General features: G+C 38.7%; 1 long non-coding RNA gene across 2 annotated transcripts in view; it reads right to left on the reverse strand.

The window, feature by feature from the left end:
* The window catches only part of LOC112656042 (uncharacterized), a 44,375-nt gene extending 27,184 nt beyond the window's left edge, over positions 1-17,191 (reverse strand). Inside the window, exons 1-2 of one of the 2 annotated variants that reach the window (XR_004808302.2) lie at positions 16,867-17,191; positions 13,893-14,021 (exon numbers count right to left, since the gene is read on the reverse strand). This is a non-coding gene — a long non-coding RNA (uncharacterized LOC112656042). The remainder of the gene's footprint in view (positions 1-13,892; positions 14,022-16,866) is intronic. The other variant, XR_003134058.3, reaches the window with a different exon arrangement.
* Positions 17,192-17,740: the final 549 nt, after the last annotated feature.

Genomic DNA, 17,740 nt, shown 5'->3' on the forward strand with positions numbered 1-17,740 from the left:
AAAATGTATTTCTTTTAGAAAGAGAGAGTACATGCATGTGAGTGTGGAGGGTGGGGGAGGTAAGACGGGGAGGAGGAGAGGGAGGGTGTTAAACAGACTCTGTGCTGAGTGGGGACCCCAACTTGGCACTTGATCTCACGACCTGGAGATCAGGACCCAAGCAGAAACCAAGAGTCAGATGCTTAACCAACTGTGCCATCCAGGCACCCCAGCACAAAAATTTTCAACAAAACGTTTAAAAGCCAAGTTTGACAGCACATTTAAAGGATTATATACCATGACCAACTAGGATTTATCCCTGGGATGAAAGGCTGGTTCAACATGCAAAAACTAATCAATGTGATAAACCACATGAACAGAATGAAGGACAAAAATAACATGATTATCTCAATTGATGCAGAAAAAAAAATTTGACAAAATTCAATGCTTTTCAAGATTAAAATGCTCAACAAACTAAGGGAGAAAATTACCTCAACATATTATGTTAAGATTAGCATAATATGATGCTAACATTATACTCAATGGTGAGTAACTGAAAGCTTTTCCAAAATGAGGAACAAGACAAGGATTATTACTCTCTCCACTTCTATTCAATATTGTTTTGGAAATCTAGTCATTGCAGTTAGGTAAGAAAAAAGAAAAATAAAAACAGCATCCAAGTTGGAAAGGAAGAAGTAAAATGATCTGTGTTTACAGATCACATTTCTTACATATAGGAAACTAAAGGTTCTACAAGAAAACTGTTAGAACGAAAGATGAATCACCAAAATTGCATTATACAAAATCAATGCCAAGAAGCAGTCATGTTTTTGTATACAAATAGTAAACAATTCAAAATCCCTTCAAAAAGGAAATTAGGAAAACAATTTCTTTTATGGTAGTATCAAAAAGAATGAAATATTAGGGACAAACTTACTCAAGAGGCAAAGATTTGTACATTGAAAACTACAAAACATTACCGAAAGAAATGAAAGAAGACACAAATAAGTAGAAAGACATCCCATGTGTATGAATTTGAACAATTAATATCGCTGACATGTCCATACTGCTCAAGGTAATCTACAGATCCAAAGAAATCCCTATTAAAATATCAATGAAATTTTTTGCAGAAATAGAAAAAAATCTGAAATCTGTAATCTCAAAAGACTAGGAATATCCAAAATAATCTTGAGAGAGAACTGAGCTGAAGGTTTCACGTTTCTTGATTTCAAAACACATGACAGACAAAGCTACAGTAAACAAAACTGTGTGCTCCTGGCATAAAGACAAACAAGACCAAGGGAAGCAGGGTCGTGAAGAGAGATTTGCAGCCATGCTCTTTGCAGCATTATTCTCAGTAGCCAAGACGTGGAAGTGACCTAAATGTCCATCAGTGGATGAATGGAAACACACACACACACACACAATGAAATATTATTCAACTATAAAAAAAGAGGGAAATTCTGGCCTGTGCTACATACAACATGGACCTTGTGAGGACATGACCTTGAAGATATGATGTTAAGTGAGATAAGCCAGTCACAAAAAGACAAATATAGCATGATTCCACTTATATGAGCCAAACATTGTTTTGACAATCACATATAAACTTCTAGGGATGCATAACTTAAAAAAACACACGAATGGCAGAATTCTATAAACCTATTCTGCATTTCATTTTTTTCATTAAACGATAGATCTTGGAGATGTATTTATTATCTCATATTTGGATTGATCTCATTATTTTTAATGTCATAATAGACTTAGTAGACAGCCTGAATTAATTTAATTAGTTCTCTGTGATGGATACCAAAGTTGTCTTCGTATTTCCCTATCACAAACTCTAAGACTGCTATTTAAAAAAACCTGAAATCTCATGTACAACCCCAATGTATAAAGCAGGTAATAGAGATAGTGTGTAAGGCTATCATAGATATAAGGCAGATAAATTAAAACCATTCAAACCCACCATAGGAGCAAAAAACCTTCTATCATAAAGTATTTATGTGACATGGGACATCACTGAATACTGGTGCCAAGATCAGCACAGAAGCTGATGGGTGACACCCATGACACCTGTTCAAGGATGGTTGACTCAGGAACACAACAGCTATGGTGCCATGTTTGTACATGAAGAGGTATCTGAAAGGATGGATTATAAAAATGAACAATTTGTGGATACATTTATAAGTTCAAATACATGCACAAAATGTCAGGGAAAGCTTCATTTGTAGGTTTGTGCAGAATAAATTAACATATTTGAGATGTCTAATGTGTTAAAATTTGGTATTTAGCTTTTTTTTTTTTTTGCTGTGTATTGGTTCTACTATAATTTAAAAATATTTAAAAGAATGTAACTTTAAAACCAAATCTCATTTCTCATTTCTGAGATTGGCATTATGATAAAAGTTGATAACTCAAGGTTTGGCAACGATGTGGGAAATTGGCACTGACATGCATTGTTTTTGAGAACATACTCTTGTAGAAATTTTGAAGAGAAATTTGACACTTTTTTTTTTTAAAGATTTTATTTATTTATTCATGAGAGACACAGGGAGAGAGAGAGAGAGAGAGAGGCAGAGACACAGGCAGAGGGAGAAGCAGGCTCCATGCAGGGACCCCAATATGGGACTCAATCCCAGGACTCCAAGATCATGCCCTGGGCAGAAGGCAGGCACTAAACTGCTGAGCCACTCAGGGATCCCCTGGCACTTTTAATAAAAAAGTTTAAATATGCATATCCTTTGATCTGTCAACTACATGTGTTGGGACTTTCCCCAGATACACATAAAAATACATATGTAAAATGATTTTAATTATAGCACTGCATGTACTCACAAAAATTAGAAACTCTTTAAGTGTCCAAAACCATGGGTGGGGTTATTTAAATAATTTACAATATGCATATGGTTTATATTAATATGTAGACGATTAAAAGAATGAATATATCTGTATGTGTTGATTGGAAAGATTCCTAAGATATTCCATTAAGTGAACAGGACAAGGTAGAGAATAGTTATGTATAAAACCCTCTTTTTTTATGTGAGAGATGAAAAAAGGTATATATCTTTATGCATTCATCTGTATGAAAAATGTCGCAGCAAACTATTGACAGAATTGACTTCTGGGAGGTGGGTTGGTGGATCTGAGGTGGAAGGCAGACTTACACGTAAAATTTTTCTTGTAGTTAATGAATTTTCTTTATAATCACAAATACATATTTCAAAATGTAAATTAAAATAAAATATTTACAGAAGCACTACAGTTTTTGTGAAATAAAATTTGAAAAACATTTTTCAAAGTATTTTCACTCTTAGAAGACAGTGGTAATGATTTGGGGCAAGGAAGAGCACTTTCAGTTTCCTTGCTTTCCAAACCAAAAGATTTTGAAATAGATGAATTTCATACAATGAATTCAAAGATTTCTTCTGAGAAGATATCATCAAGAAAAATAAAGAGAAGAAGTTAATTTCAGAAGGGCTTACGGTGGCTGGGAATTGGGTGCATGGAACATCTAACTGTCTTAGAATGGTTGCTAAGACTTGGTTTTCATGGGTGGAGCAGGGAATTTTGCAGTTTTTTGACCAGCTCTCACAGAAACACTTGGACCCCCATCTTTGTAGGCAGGAAATTTCTTTCTTTCTTTCTTTCTTTCTTTCTTTCTTTCTTTCTTTCTTTCTTTCTTTCAGGAAATTTCTAACATAAAATGTACAGTTTCTCCCAGATTTGTAGCACCAGTGTACAAATTTTGTACATTTTTGTACTTGAGATGGGAGGAAAATTCCTGTTTTAATTATTTATTATTATTTTCTTAGCTTTAAAAGATTATTTTAGACATGCCTGGGTGGCATTGGACTTTTGATTTTGGCTCAGATTGCAATCTCAGGGTTGTGAGATCAAGGCCCACATTAGGGTCCACACTGGATGTGGAGCCTGCTTAGGATTCTCTTTCTCCCTCTGCCCCTCCTACCCTCTCCTCTTAAAAAAAATTATTTTATTTTATTTTTGTCCTTTGTGAAAAAGCATGAACAATATAGATAGCTCGAGAAAAATAGAAAGGAAGTAAAATTTCCATCGTCCAAAAGAGAAGTAACCTTAATATTCTGGTAAATTTTTCTTCCGTGGTTTCTCATTTGTTCACTCATTTAATTTGAGCTTTTATATGGATGTCATCATACTGTATATACAATTTTATTTCCTGTTCAGACAGGCCAGGGGAGTACTCTTCAGGACCCTGTGCTATAATAAAGATGTAAGGAGACCTGGATTATTATTATGATTAAATAGCTACAGCCCACCAAAACAGTCATAAAACTCATCTGGAAAATATGGTAACAGATTATTGAAAGTAGGTTGGAGGGTTGGACTGACCGGGGTATGGATACAAACATTAAGTTCAGGGATCAGAAGGGTTTTTGGTTTATAATATGTGACAGTTTTTCAACTTGCAAGAAGGAAGACTGATCATTTGCTTCCTTGTGGCACAGATGCTCAGATACATCTCTTCCTGGTCTAGCAGAGCCACCCCAGTGAGGGGAAGAACATCTGCTAAGCCAGCCATGGTAGGGTCAAACCAGAAAGGCTTTAACGTCGAGTCACAGAGAGCCCGACTATAGTAGATTAAACAAGTAGGAGTTTAATTTCCTCACCTGCTAAGACTTCTGGAGGCAAGCCGTTACTGGCTTCCATTCAATGAATGGATGATACCAGGGCTGGCACTCTGTGATTCTAGATGCCTTCACTTTATCCTAGCAAGATGGCTGCTATTGCTCAGACACAATGGCTCCTTCTGAGGTGGAAAAATAGGAAGGGTAAGGCACCAGCTCAAAGTGCTTCCTTTTATCAGAAATCAAAAGCTATCTCAGAATTCCCACCTCTGCTTATTTTTCATTGGCCAAAACTGTGTCAGATGGCCACCCCAAGCTGTTGAGGAGGCTGGGGAGAAGAGTGATTAGTTGGTCACATTGCTACATCACACAAACTTGGTGTTCTGTTATCATGGAAGAAGTGGGACATAGGCCTCATGTACATGCAGACAGTTCATTTTGTCTGCCATGGGGGACAGTTTATCCACTTCAAGCTCCTTATTTCCAAAATATATGCAGAATAAATCTTTCCTTTGCCTGCTTGCTGCTCCAGAGGTGGAGGCTGTAGAACATGGATGAGATGGGACTCCAGGCTTGCTGAGGACCCCCTCAACACTGGGCACTGAAACATGGCAGCAAAACAGTGTGTATTGTGGGTCAGCAGAGGGTCACCCTGAAGATGGAGGCCACCACTGTCTAGAAGAATGGCCACCTCATGTCTACCTTGAGCCCATGTGGGGCTCCTGTGAGAAAGCCTGTTCATAAGCTTGATCATTCAAGGAGACCACCCCATTTCATCATGTGCAGTCATATAAGAGGGCAACAGAGATTTACCTCTCCCTCCATTTTAACCCAACATTGGAGGGATAAGCTCTAGGGAAAGGAGAGGGTGTAAGAGAAAAGAGATTGCTCTTCTGCCCTAGACGGTGGAAGCTGCAGAATAGACTGTGGTTTGGGGTGGGAGAGTGAGCCTTAGGTGACAGACAACGACATGAGCTGGACTGGATCTTCCAACCCTAAATGGAAGGGGATTGATAAACATGAGTGCTTGATAATACCAGGATCAGACTGAAATGTTGTGAGGGAGCTGCTATCCAGTAGGAAAGGAGGATTTGTTTTCTTTTTCTTTTTTAAAGGATTTTATTTATTTATTTATGAGAGACACACAGAGAAAGATAGAGATAGAGACATAGGCAGAGGGAGAAGCAGGCTCCCTGCAAGGAGCCCGATGTGGGACTCGATCCCAGGCCCCCAGGATCATGACCTGAGCCAAAGGCAGAGGCTCAACCACTGAGCCACCTAGGCATCCTGGAAAGCAGAATTTGATGGACTACAGTAACATCAACCATATGGATTGAATTGTGTTGAAATCGTAAGCCTTAGGTCCTGTGAATGTGACCTTATTTGGAAACAAGGTCTTTGCAATCAAATTAAATGAAGTCATACTGAATTAAGGTGGGCCCTAATTCAATATGAAGATGAAAAATAGGACCCAGAGACAGAGGAATAATCCCATGTGAAGACAGCAGCAGAGGTTGGAGGGACTGCTGCAAGCAAAGGAAAGCCAAAGGGTTGACAACCACCATCACCAGCTAGTAAGAGGCGAGGAAGGTCTCTACCCAATCTCGAGACAACATAGCCCTGCGGACACCATGATTTTGGACTTCAATCCTCCAGAACTGTGAGAGAACAAATGTCTGTTGTCTTAAGCCACCCATTTTGTGATACTTTGTGATACGATAGCAGCCCTCAGCAACGAAGACAACAGTCTTTAGAGTAGGAGAAAAAATTGTTTCATATGTTGACCCCTATTCACAAGAGACTTCACGAAACCAGTAAGACACTTTGGTGTGGATCAACACCTTTGCCACGATACTATTTTCAAGGACTACTTAACTTTAATGCTGTCCTCCTTGCCCAGGCTAAATAAAAAACATTCTTCAGGAGCCTTGAATTTTTTCCCAACATGGAAACTTGTCAATCTGTTCATGCTTGGAAAATGCATGATGTTTTTGCTTTGGTTCTTAAGCATGTTTCTTGGGACCACAGAGCTTATCAGAGAGAAGGCTTTAATAGCTTCTCCCTCTTAATATTATCTGAAAGAGGGTATCTTTAACTCCGTTTTTTCTGTACCTTTCTCCTTCTTGCTTGTTTTTTCTCTCTTTTGGCAAAAATAAAAAAAATGTTTTATTTTCCAGACCTTGACATCCTTATATCCTTTTGCTCTTATTGCAAAACTGTATATGAGGCAAAATGAAGGAGAAGCTCCAATTATTCTAGTTGTGCATGGTGGGCTTAGTCTAAGACTCTTGGCTACCATGGCAACAGGGCTTGGCCTTTAGCTATTCTTCTATCTCACCTGACTAGTAAATATATTTGCATATCTGGATGGGTAGGGAGAAGTGGGTAAGAAGCTATTATTTACAGAGGGCTTAGGGTATTCTTCATTCATGGAGTATCTGTGCTACATGCTCTATTTTATTTGGAGTTTCTTGGCTAACCTCTTTCAGTATTTTGCAACTTGCCTCACACTTCTTACACAACTTTAAATTTTTTCCTAAACATTTAAAATCATATTTTGACACAATAGAACTTGGCATTTTTAAGTTTACTATGATTTCCTCACATCTTCTTTTTTTACTTTAGAGGATACTAAATCAAATTTTAGCAAATTGCATTTTGAGCTCCCTGACAAATAGTAATTTTTTTCAATGGAAGTTTGACATGGTGAATTCTTATATAACGGCACCCCAAATTTCTGGTTTAACATTTTAAAAAAAATTTGGACATTTGATTTGTTTAAAAGTAGAATACCCATATAATTATGGCACACTAATTCTATTGGGATATTTCTTCATGTCCTAAAATCTATGTCATGGAAATATATTTGTCATTTTGAGGATGTTTGAGATGTTTGTTACTGTAGACACATTTTTAATGGGCCATCATAAATACTTCTTGTTAAAACTTTTAATTCTTTCAAAATTCAAGTTAATATTTAACACATGAAACAAGAAATAAACCGTTAGTGCCAAAGTTTCACCATTAAGGAGTGTTTTTAAGTTTTTTGAACTTAATTTGGACCTTTATTTTCATTTAGGCACCATTAAGGAATCTGAAAAGGGGAGTGACAGAAACATTGTTTGAAATTTGCCTCTGAAATGACCTTAACCTTTTGAATGCATATTCCAGGGTAGCATTAGCAAGCAATAAACCCAGGAGAGAATTAGGAGACAGAATGATTTCTGGAGCCTCCTGTTCATGTCTGGTGCTTCTTCTCTTCCTGCAAGAGATGTCATTGAGGTGCACGGGTATCTTGGGGAGAGGATGAGTGAGTGGTGAGGCCAGTCACCAAGATCAGGAATCCACAAGAAGAAAAATGGAAAATTTGCCCCGCTTGCTTTTCTTCTTCTCTCACCTCTCTCGAGGCTACTGACTCTGCCCCCCCCCAAGTCATGAACCTGAATGACTTTCATGATACTTCCTTTTCTCCGTCTCTACTCTTAGCAGTATCTAAGTCTGATGTGTCCTCCTATGTTCTTTCTCCCCTATCCCTTGGAATCCCTCAGAAGAATAATGATGGCAGGTTCCTAACTGGCCTTCTACCCCTGACTTCTTTCTAATCCAGATTTCATGATCATCTCAGAACCATAGATATGACCATGTTACTTACAAGCTTAAAAAACAAAAACAAAAACAAAAAGACCACAACACTTTAAAGGGTTCTCAATGCCTCTAGGATAAATCTTAAATCCTAGAGCTGGTCCTTATCATTAATTTACCTTTTGTTATGGGTGCCTTAAATTTTTGCTCATATCCAGGGTCACTGCATCTGCAGTGGTCACTGATCCAACTCTAAGGGGATGCTATTCATGGGTAGTCGGTGTTAACAATGACATTCCCTCTGCCAGAAATGGCTTTCCCTGCCTTATTCTTCTTGTAAGACACATCTTTCTTGGATTTCTCCAAGTACTCCCCTTCCCTGGAAATAGAGCCCTTTAGCCTCTTTAGTCCTCTCTCTACCATGTATTTTATATTCCCTACAACTCATAATATTAAGTATTAGTGTACATGCTTTTCTACCTCCTTCTCTTCTCTACCCCAGGTTAGGAGTAAGCTTCTTGAAAACAGAGGTTCATCTATTTCCCAGCACTAAACACTTTGCCTGGCATATGGAGGTGCTTAATATTTGGAATAAGCATACGAGCAAACAAATGAACACAATACGATTAATTTCAGGTTGATGTGGGCACCTCTGAGTTATCTCTTTAAATTTTTTTCTGAGTGCATTTGGAGTGTTTCTTTTCTTTTTTTTTTTAGGATTTTATTTATTCATTCATGGGAGACACAGAGAGAGGCAGAGACAGGAAGAGGGAGGAGAAGCAGGCCCCATGCAGGAAGCCCCAGGTGAGACTCGATCCTGGGACTCCAGGATCAGGCCCTGAGCCAAAGGCAGACGCTCAACCACTGAGCCACCCAGGCGTCCCTGGAGTGTTTCTTTCTATACTAGCTCTGGTCCCATTCTAACAGTACCTGTCCTTCCCGATTGTTTTCTAGTTCCTTTGCGTACAGCTTCTGTCTCTCGCAGGATTTGGCTTTCTTCTGGAGCGGGTATTATCCACCACCATACACTATCTGCTCCCTTGTACCATATTTTCCTTTGTGGGGTTGAGCAAAGGTTTACTGTGGTTGCACCACAACTGGCAGCTGTCAGAATCAAAACTCATTAATAAAAAAAATGATAATGCTTCAAAGTACATCACATTTTTCCTTCAAAGTCCTTTGTGAACATTATCTTATTAATCATCATAATAGCTCAGAGGAAGATAAACATTGTTGGTTATCTTACCTAGATCATATTTTGAAGGAACGTCTTTTTCTTGTTATTGTTTGATTATGCTATGAAATCTGGATAGTGATTTTCATATTGGCTATTTGGATATAATTTGATATGCTGATGTAAAAATTTCCCTGGATCGGTAACGTGGTTTTTATTTTTATTTTAGATGTCTCACCCTGACTCTTGTCAAATCTTTTCAGAGAGCTGAGCAAAGAATAACAAGCAAAAGACTCAGATATTTCTACTCAAGGACTGGGATTTTTCTGGGTAGTGTGAGACTCATTAAACCATCATTGGCTTATGTTCTAGAAATCAAAAGATGAACTAACTGCATTCATAGTGCTCAAATGATTGTTGACTGACTGATATACTGAATCTGAATGTTTAGAGGAAGGGTTTATGTAGGAAATTAGGATTCTAGTCAGAAATTCCACTAGTAACTGGTATCAAATAGCTGAAAGAGAATTCTTTTAGGAAAGGAATTTTACTTAGAAAACTGGTTGAAAAAGTTTACTCAATAGTTCTGTCCCCAACTCACCTCTGTCATCCTATGTTTCTTTTTCTCATAATACTTTAAAAAAATTTATTTATTTATTCATGAGAGACAGAGAGAGAAGCAGAGACATAGGCAGAGGGAGAAGCAGGCTCCCTGTGGGGAGCCTGATGTGGGACTTGATCTCAGGACCCTGGGATCACGACCTGAGCCAGAGGCAGACACTCAACCACTGAGCCATCCAGGTGCCCCTCTCATAATACTTTTCACACAGTTTGTAATACATTTATTTACAGTTTTAGTTTCCCTTTTGTGGCAGGGACCATATGTCCCTATGTACCTGACAAATATGGTCAGTTGAATTGACTATTGAGTTGAAAAAGTTAACTAGCAAAATCTTTTCTGTAGAAAAATCGAAAGAAGGATAGATTCCATTTCAAAATTATAGAGAGGGACTGTCTGATAGTTGGCACTGTATTCAAATTGGGCATCAGCTGTTATCAGTGATCCTTCTGTGAAGAGTTTGAAATCTTCCAATAATTCAACTAACTGTATGGTCTCTGGAAATTGTTTTATTTATTTATTTATTTTTTATTTTTTTAAGAGATGAGAAATGTCACAGTTGATTTTGGCATTTTCTACCTGCTAGGATGGAGTCTTATTTTGTATGAGTGTCCATCTGGGTGGAGTGGCCATTGGAGCCAATAAAGCTCCATTATCTATGGTGCTGGAAAGTGTGTTGGAGTGAGGCTTCATGGGATTTATTCTCAGGTTTCTTCCTAGTTTAGGCAAACATTTCTGACATCATAGATTCTGTCAGCTGTGCCTACCTCATTGACATAGACTGAAATCAGCAAGCTAGAGTCAGGCTACAGTGGTGAGCAAACATCTGCCTTTTCTCAACACAAAGGTTTGTGGCGGTGGGGTGTGGAGATGAGTAGAAGGGTGGAACATTTCTCTATCGTGTAGTTCCACTTCCTGCTTGAGCACACATAGGCTTTCCACTGGCACCCCTTCTTCCCACTCTTTTTAAAATTCTTTTTGTTGTTTAGTAACCTGTATATCCAATACGGAACTTGAACTCCTGACCCTGAGATCAAGAGTTGCATGCTCCTCTGACTGAGCCAACCAGGTGCCCCCTTCTCTTTTTATTTTCATTTTTAATTTTTTTTGGAAAGAGACCGTGTGAAGAGGAGGGGAAACACCAGAGGAAGAGGGAGATAGAGAATCTTAGGATCTCAGGATCATGAGATCATGACCTAACTGAAATCAAGAGTTGAACGCTTAACCACCTGAAACACCCATGCACCCTCAGATACCCCCTTCTTAATGGCACTCCAGGCAGTGCTGGCACCTAGGACAAAGACGGAAGCTTTCTGGAAACCTCCTCGGTTTGAACATACTCTCAAAAACTTTTTCCAACCCCTAGGTAATTGTGACCCATTATTGAAAAGTGCCTGAGTAGAACATACAGGCTTCTATATGCCACTTTTTGAGATTGGGAGATAAAACATCTTTATATCTTTCTAAAATCTTGTTCATACTTGCCTTTTTGTCTTTCAAGAAGGTTGGTATTGACATCCTATAGAAGGAGCGTAGCAAAGAGGATTAAAAGTGATTCTAGACTCTAATTAGTAATGTGTACGTTCCACAGCTCTGTGCTGTAGAGGACAGAATCTTAGCCAATAGCCTCCCAGAAAAATAATGCTTTAAAAGCAAAATCCAAATTCTGTTTAAAAAAAAAAATTCTTGGGGTGCCTGGGTGGCTCAGTGGTTGAGCATTTGCCTTTGGCTCGGGTCATGATCCCAGGGTCCCAGGATTGTGTCCTGCATTGGGCTCCCTGCAGGAGGCCTGCTTCTCCCTCTGCCTGTGTCTCTGCCTCTGTTTGTATCTCTCATGAGTAAATAAATAAAATCTAAAAAAAAAAAAAAAATCTTAATAAATCTAAGTTCCTCAGCTTCATCTCTTAAGCTTTTCACTTAGTAGAGCTCATATCAGCATCTATTTCATTCTTTTAACAAAATACTATTGTTTTGATGAAGTTCTAGTGTCTCAATCGTCCGTGTTTTGCCAGCAGTTTGTAGGTGGGTATTCAAAGCAATTATGACAGTGATTACTATCCTGAGCAGTCTGCTAAATCTCCAATGCTGAAACATCTCTCAGGGAGATTTCTGTAGCTTTTGGGAGCTACAGAACTCTTCATGTAACTTGATATTCAAAAGACTCTTTTCTAAAACAGTGGAACCCTATTTTGAAGGTAAACCTCAGAGCTGGGTCATAGTTTGGGTGGAGGAGCCCAAGAAGTTGACAATAAGCAAGTCAGATAACTAGTCTCCAACTCCTTTTCAATCATGTTGGCTCCCCTGGTGATTTAGCCTCTCCTGTCCTGAGCTCTGTCATCTGGTAATCAGCAAATCAAATGTTTTTTGGAACTCTTGAATCTCTTCCTTGCAAGCCAAGCAGTCACAGTTTGAAAGCCACTACAGCAAAATTTTAGCCAGAACTTTGCAATTAGAAGACTGAGCAGAATTTCCAAACTGTTTACTTTCCTTCTAAAAGGTACAAATTACTTTTAATCTAAAGGAATAATTGAACCCATGAAGCTTGGAAGATTATCTTAGAGTTGTAATATCCGTGACCATTTCTGAGACAGAAAACTTGTAACTGGATTGCCATTCTGCCCTAGTCTTCAAGGTAAACTTAATTTGACCTATAGGGGTCAATCCTTAACCTTTTGAGTTGCCAAATTAGTTGCAAAGTGGAGGTAGGGGAGTAGATGGGGTTAATTTTTTTCAAGCATTGTGACCTGTAAGATCCAAATGAAAGTCTAACAAACTTGTCTCTTTCATGCCCTGGTCCCCCGCCCCTCCGCCCGCCATCTTCCTTCCCCCATATCTATAATTCCAGTCCTGATATAAATAGAGCAGTTACTTAGCCTCTTAGAGTTCAGTTTTCTATTCTGTAAAATAAGCAGATGTTGGCTAAAATGATGTTACCTTTAGTTGCTAGCAGTTGATAATTACATGGGGTCTGGTCCCCCACGGCCATGCCAGCAGTGCCCTAGGCAACTCCAAAAGCCTCCATCCTCTTAGATGCCCATGCACCTGACTCTGGAGTTGTGCAACACAGTGGCCCCATGTGGGGTGGTTTGAAAGGTGCGACCAAGTTTCACCTCAGCCTTAAAAAATCTGTTCGTTCCAGATGCTTTGAAATGTTGCCACTAGAGACCCAAGTTTAAATATTATTCTCTCCAGTATGATTCTTGGACAGATAACACATTAAATCATTAACAAGTTATGTGAATTGTTTTTGTTTCCTCCATGACAGGAAGACCCTGAAGAAGTATGAGAACTCTGGGTAGATGGTGTAAGGGAGGAAAAACTTCCTTTTACCTTTTATGTTCTGTGGTCTGAGAATTAACCTGACATAAAACAGATTAACAGGGGATAAACATACACTTTTTATTTAGTATTTTGTGTACACATAAGAGTCTTTAAAAGGAAAATGAAGACCCAAAGGAGCCATTAGGCCTTGAAGCTTAATACCTTTTTTTAAAAAAAGATTTTATTTATTTATTTGAGAGAGAGAGTGTGTGAGCTGGAGGGAGAGGGAGGGGGAGAGAGACTCTGAAGCAGACTCCGCACTGAGCACAAAGCCGGACATGGGGCTCAATCTCATGACCTTGAGATCATGACCTGAGCCAAAACCAACAGCCATGTAACTGACTGAGCCACCTAGGTGCCCCTTACGTTTGTTTTTAAACCAAGAATGATACACTGTGTAGATGTGACAAGACAAAGGGGCTTGTACTCAGGGCAGTAGATTATGGGACAGAGACTAAGAAATACATGAGGGAAGTAAATGGAAGATGGGGCTTGTTTCAGTAGGTCTGTTTGGACAGGGCTGTGTTGGCATTGACTCCCAGTCTTCAGGGATAAGAATGTTCTTTTCCTGGCACAGGAAGGGCACCTTTCTCATGGGAAGTCTCCTTACCTGCTTTTAGGTAGAAAGGGAGAGGTCAGAAAGTGCTTCCCATATCTGCTGTTTCTCAAGTGCCTTCAGCTCATAAGATCAAGACATCAAAGTGGCATATTTTCCAGAGGCAGGTTCTGGACCCCTTCACTGAGAGATGGTGATGACAAGGAAGGGGTGCTTAGATGAAGGTAAACAAGCTGGCAATAACTAAATTCAAATCTTGGCTCCATTGAGAAGTTGAGAAGTTGTGTGACCATGAGCAATTAATTAATTAATCAAAATATTGTGAGCCTCAGTTTCCAAATATGTAAGATTGTAGTATCTCTCCTTAGAGAACCACTGTGAAGATTCAACAGTGTCTCATGTAAAGTCCCTGGTATACAGTAGGTGCTCACTAAATATGACTATTACCTATTACTTCATAATTTTACCCAAAGCTAGATCTGATATTAGACATTTCAATCACCCAGTGGAAAACAAATAGAAGTCTTGGTATTCAAGGGAAAAACAGACACACCTTCCCACTTGAGGAATGATTTTTTGTTTCATAATCTTCTGTGCCTGTGGCACAGCTGGAGAGGGATGCCAAGAAGTACTTGTACTCTGACTTTCCTCACACATCCTCCAATACCTCTGAGTTGTTTGGCACATGTGAAAATGGGATGGTGCTCTCTAAACAGCAAAATCATTATGTTAAAAGCTCATCTTATTTTCTTCCATTTAAATATCAATGATAATGCTGGAGATATTCTTTGTTTTTGTTAGGCAGCAGGTTTTCTCTCGTTTTTAGCTGTCTTCCATTAAAGAAGTATTTTTTGATTGCTTACTCCATTTATTTTGTGGAAATAAGAATCTATTGTTCTATCAGGAAAAAGAAAAAACCCACCTCACTGCAATAACCATTTAGAATGAGAAGAAGGGAAAGTATTTTGGAAAAAAATAATTCCTTTCCCATATTTCTCTTAAGTTGTATATCTTGGAACTAGTTTTCCATTATAAGGACCTTCTCTTTTGTTTATGAAAAAAAATTGAAAACTCTAATAAGACAAAACCCATAGGATTTATCCATTTTCCTAACTAATTTTCAGGCACAATGCAAAGCTGCCATTAAGAATCTCTGTTCTTTGTCCAGTCCGATTTAAAAATATTTCTTTAGAGATTACAAAAGATTTCAAAAACATGTTAAAGGACTCTTCTTAAAAAGTTGACTCCCCTTGGGAACTTGGAAATCAGATTTTCGAACCGTTCTTCTTAGCTGCCTCTGAAATTTAATCTTGAATAGCATTATATTGTCTTCCTAGCAATGGTTCGCTCGATCTAGCTTTCAGGCAGTGTGAGCATGGAGATGGGAGCTGGCCACACAGTGTACCCCTTTGGAGGATTTATTCCCATTTTTAAAAATCTCAGTTTACCATGTAGATTGTAGAGGTGGATTCTTTTTTATGGGGACTAGTTCCTTTTCTCTATCTAGAAATATTTGTACTGAGGCATATTTGTTCACAATTTTTCTTAGTCTGTCTTAGGGGTGTTAGTGTTTTCCCTTAGCAAATAGATGATAAATTCTGTGAAGCTGGGGGACCCTGTATAATACTGGAGTTCTCTACAGTGCTTAGCCCAGTTCTTTGCAGCTGCATCCATAAATACTGTTCTTATCCATTTATTGGTTGATTATCTGTTTGTCAATCTCTAATCCAGTAGAAAATTAGAAAGAGGCTCGAAGTTCTCTCCTTGTGTGCAATTCAGCTAACAGGAAAGAATTTCCAAAGCAAAATACCCAATTATTTCTCTGCCCTCACAGTGCACCCCTTCCCTCCTGATTAGGTATGAGCTGTAAAAGGTAAACCAAGGCGGTAGAGCTCACTTCATCTTTATGCTCTGAATGCTGGAAAGATGGAGCAAGTTCTCAGAACCTTTGGTATTAGATCTGCCGATTGTAGGCAGACAAACACAGCTGTTGGATGATTTGGAGAGAAGCTTCCTTCTCTTAGAAGGGATAATCAAGAATTGGCTGCGTTTCTATTTCACTGTTTTGTTGAACTCCTTCTTTAAGGAGCGATGAGGATCACACAGATTTATCAATGTATTAGTTTGGGAGAGGGCATTATTGTTCATCTGATTCAAGTCTGCCATTTGATTCAAGAGAGGCCCAGAGAGTGCAAGTGGTTAATAAGGCCAAACAGCAGTCAGGGGCATGATCAGTATGAGATTCATTTTTTTTTAAATTTAATTTTATTTATTCATGAGAGGTACAGAGAGAGAGGCAGAGACATAGGCAGAGGGAGAAGCAGGCTCCCTGCAGGGAGCCGAATGCGGGACTCGATCCCAGACTCCAGAATCACGCTCTGAGCTGAGGGCAGATGCTCAACCAGTTAAGCCACCCAGGCATCCCAGGATGAGATTCTTCATCTAGTTCCCCTTCCACTTTGTTTCACTACTTCTCTTTGATAAATAAAGGGATTGACCCAGATTCTTAATCTTTTCCTTTTCTGATTTACCTTGCTTACTAATGAAATGCAGAGATCACGATAATGAAAATGTTTGCAATTTCCACCTGTAACTCTTATGGAATTTACTGTTGAAAATTAGATCAGAATGCGAGGCACTGTAAGCCACCTGGCAGAAACTTGACACAAAAGGTCTATAGGAGTATTTTTTAGGTTTAAATTTCTTAAAAAAGGACAGCCATGGAAAAAGGCCAAAGAGTAAATATCTACCATTGTTTTTCCAGTCACATCATGCTGATAAATTTAAATTGGTATGACAATGAATACAAGATTTTTAGAAGATATATAAAAAGTAGCTTGGATGGAACCAAATAACACAGACTTGTTATTGTTCCCATCACCACAGTTTGAAAGGTGTGGCAGGAGAAAGTGAACAGAGAATCTTAGATGAAACACAATATTGATATTTGGCAGGCTCAGATGAATTTCCACCCAAAGATATGAAATCCCTTTACCCACACTAATTATGCCTCCTTGCCAGGACCAACCTGTGGTACAGCCAGGAAGTCGGCAGAGGTGGACTTTGGCTTCTTCTCTTGCAGTACCCCCTTTTCTTTTTGGTGCTGCTCCCACAGTTCCTGAAAGGTGGCTCCTCAAAGGTTTAATGACCACCTGCAATAGTGCACTTGTCCTTGATCGTTAAGAAAACAGAATTCTGGCTTCAGCTGATCTACTGAATCAGAATGCCTGTAAGTGGAGTCCAGGAATCTGCATTTTTACCACAGGCCTCCAGTACCAGCCCCATGATCTTCTGCACACTGGGCTTTGAAACCTACTGAGCTAATAACCTCTCCCGACTGCCAGAGGTTTATGTTCTTTTATTGACAAACCTGCTCTTCTGAACTGTAAGTGACAGATATGATTTAATGTGAGTGTTCACCAATGATCTTGGAAATGCTTTTCTTTGTTTTAGGACAGAGAAAGAACAACCTCTTTGTGGAATACTGTGCATTTGGAATTGAGCGAGGCAAGTGATTTTTAAAGTCTTTAAAATCTTAATTTATTTTTAATATTTGATTTTATCTTGCACAGCGATTTTTTATTTTTAAGGAGGCTAGGGCAGTTGAACAGGCTTGGTGTTAGAAATCAGAGGATGTTGGGTTTGAATCCTGACTCCATTCCTTATTAACTAGGTGATTTAACCAATTTCCTTAATTGCTCTTAGCTTCACTTTTCTCATTTATAGAATGGAGATAATTATAACAACAACAACAAAATATATATATATATATATATATATATATATATATATTATTCTAATCAGATGGCTGTGTTTAGAAGCTTGCCTATGATACATTAGCTGCCCCAAACATATTCAATGCATACAAACCACTCAGGGCCTTATATTAATTGGTCATGGTG

This window comes from Canis lupus, chromosome 22 (genome assembly GCF_003254725.2).
Source record: "Canis lupus dingo isolate Sandy chromosome 22, ASM325472v2, whole genome shotgun sequence".
In the NCBI taxonomy this organism is placed as follows: domain Eukaryota; kingdom Metazoa; phylum Chordata; class Mammalia; order Carnivora; family Canidae; genus Canis; species Canis lupus.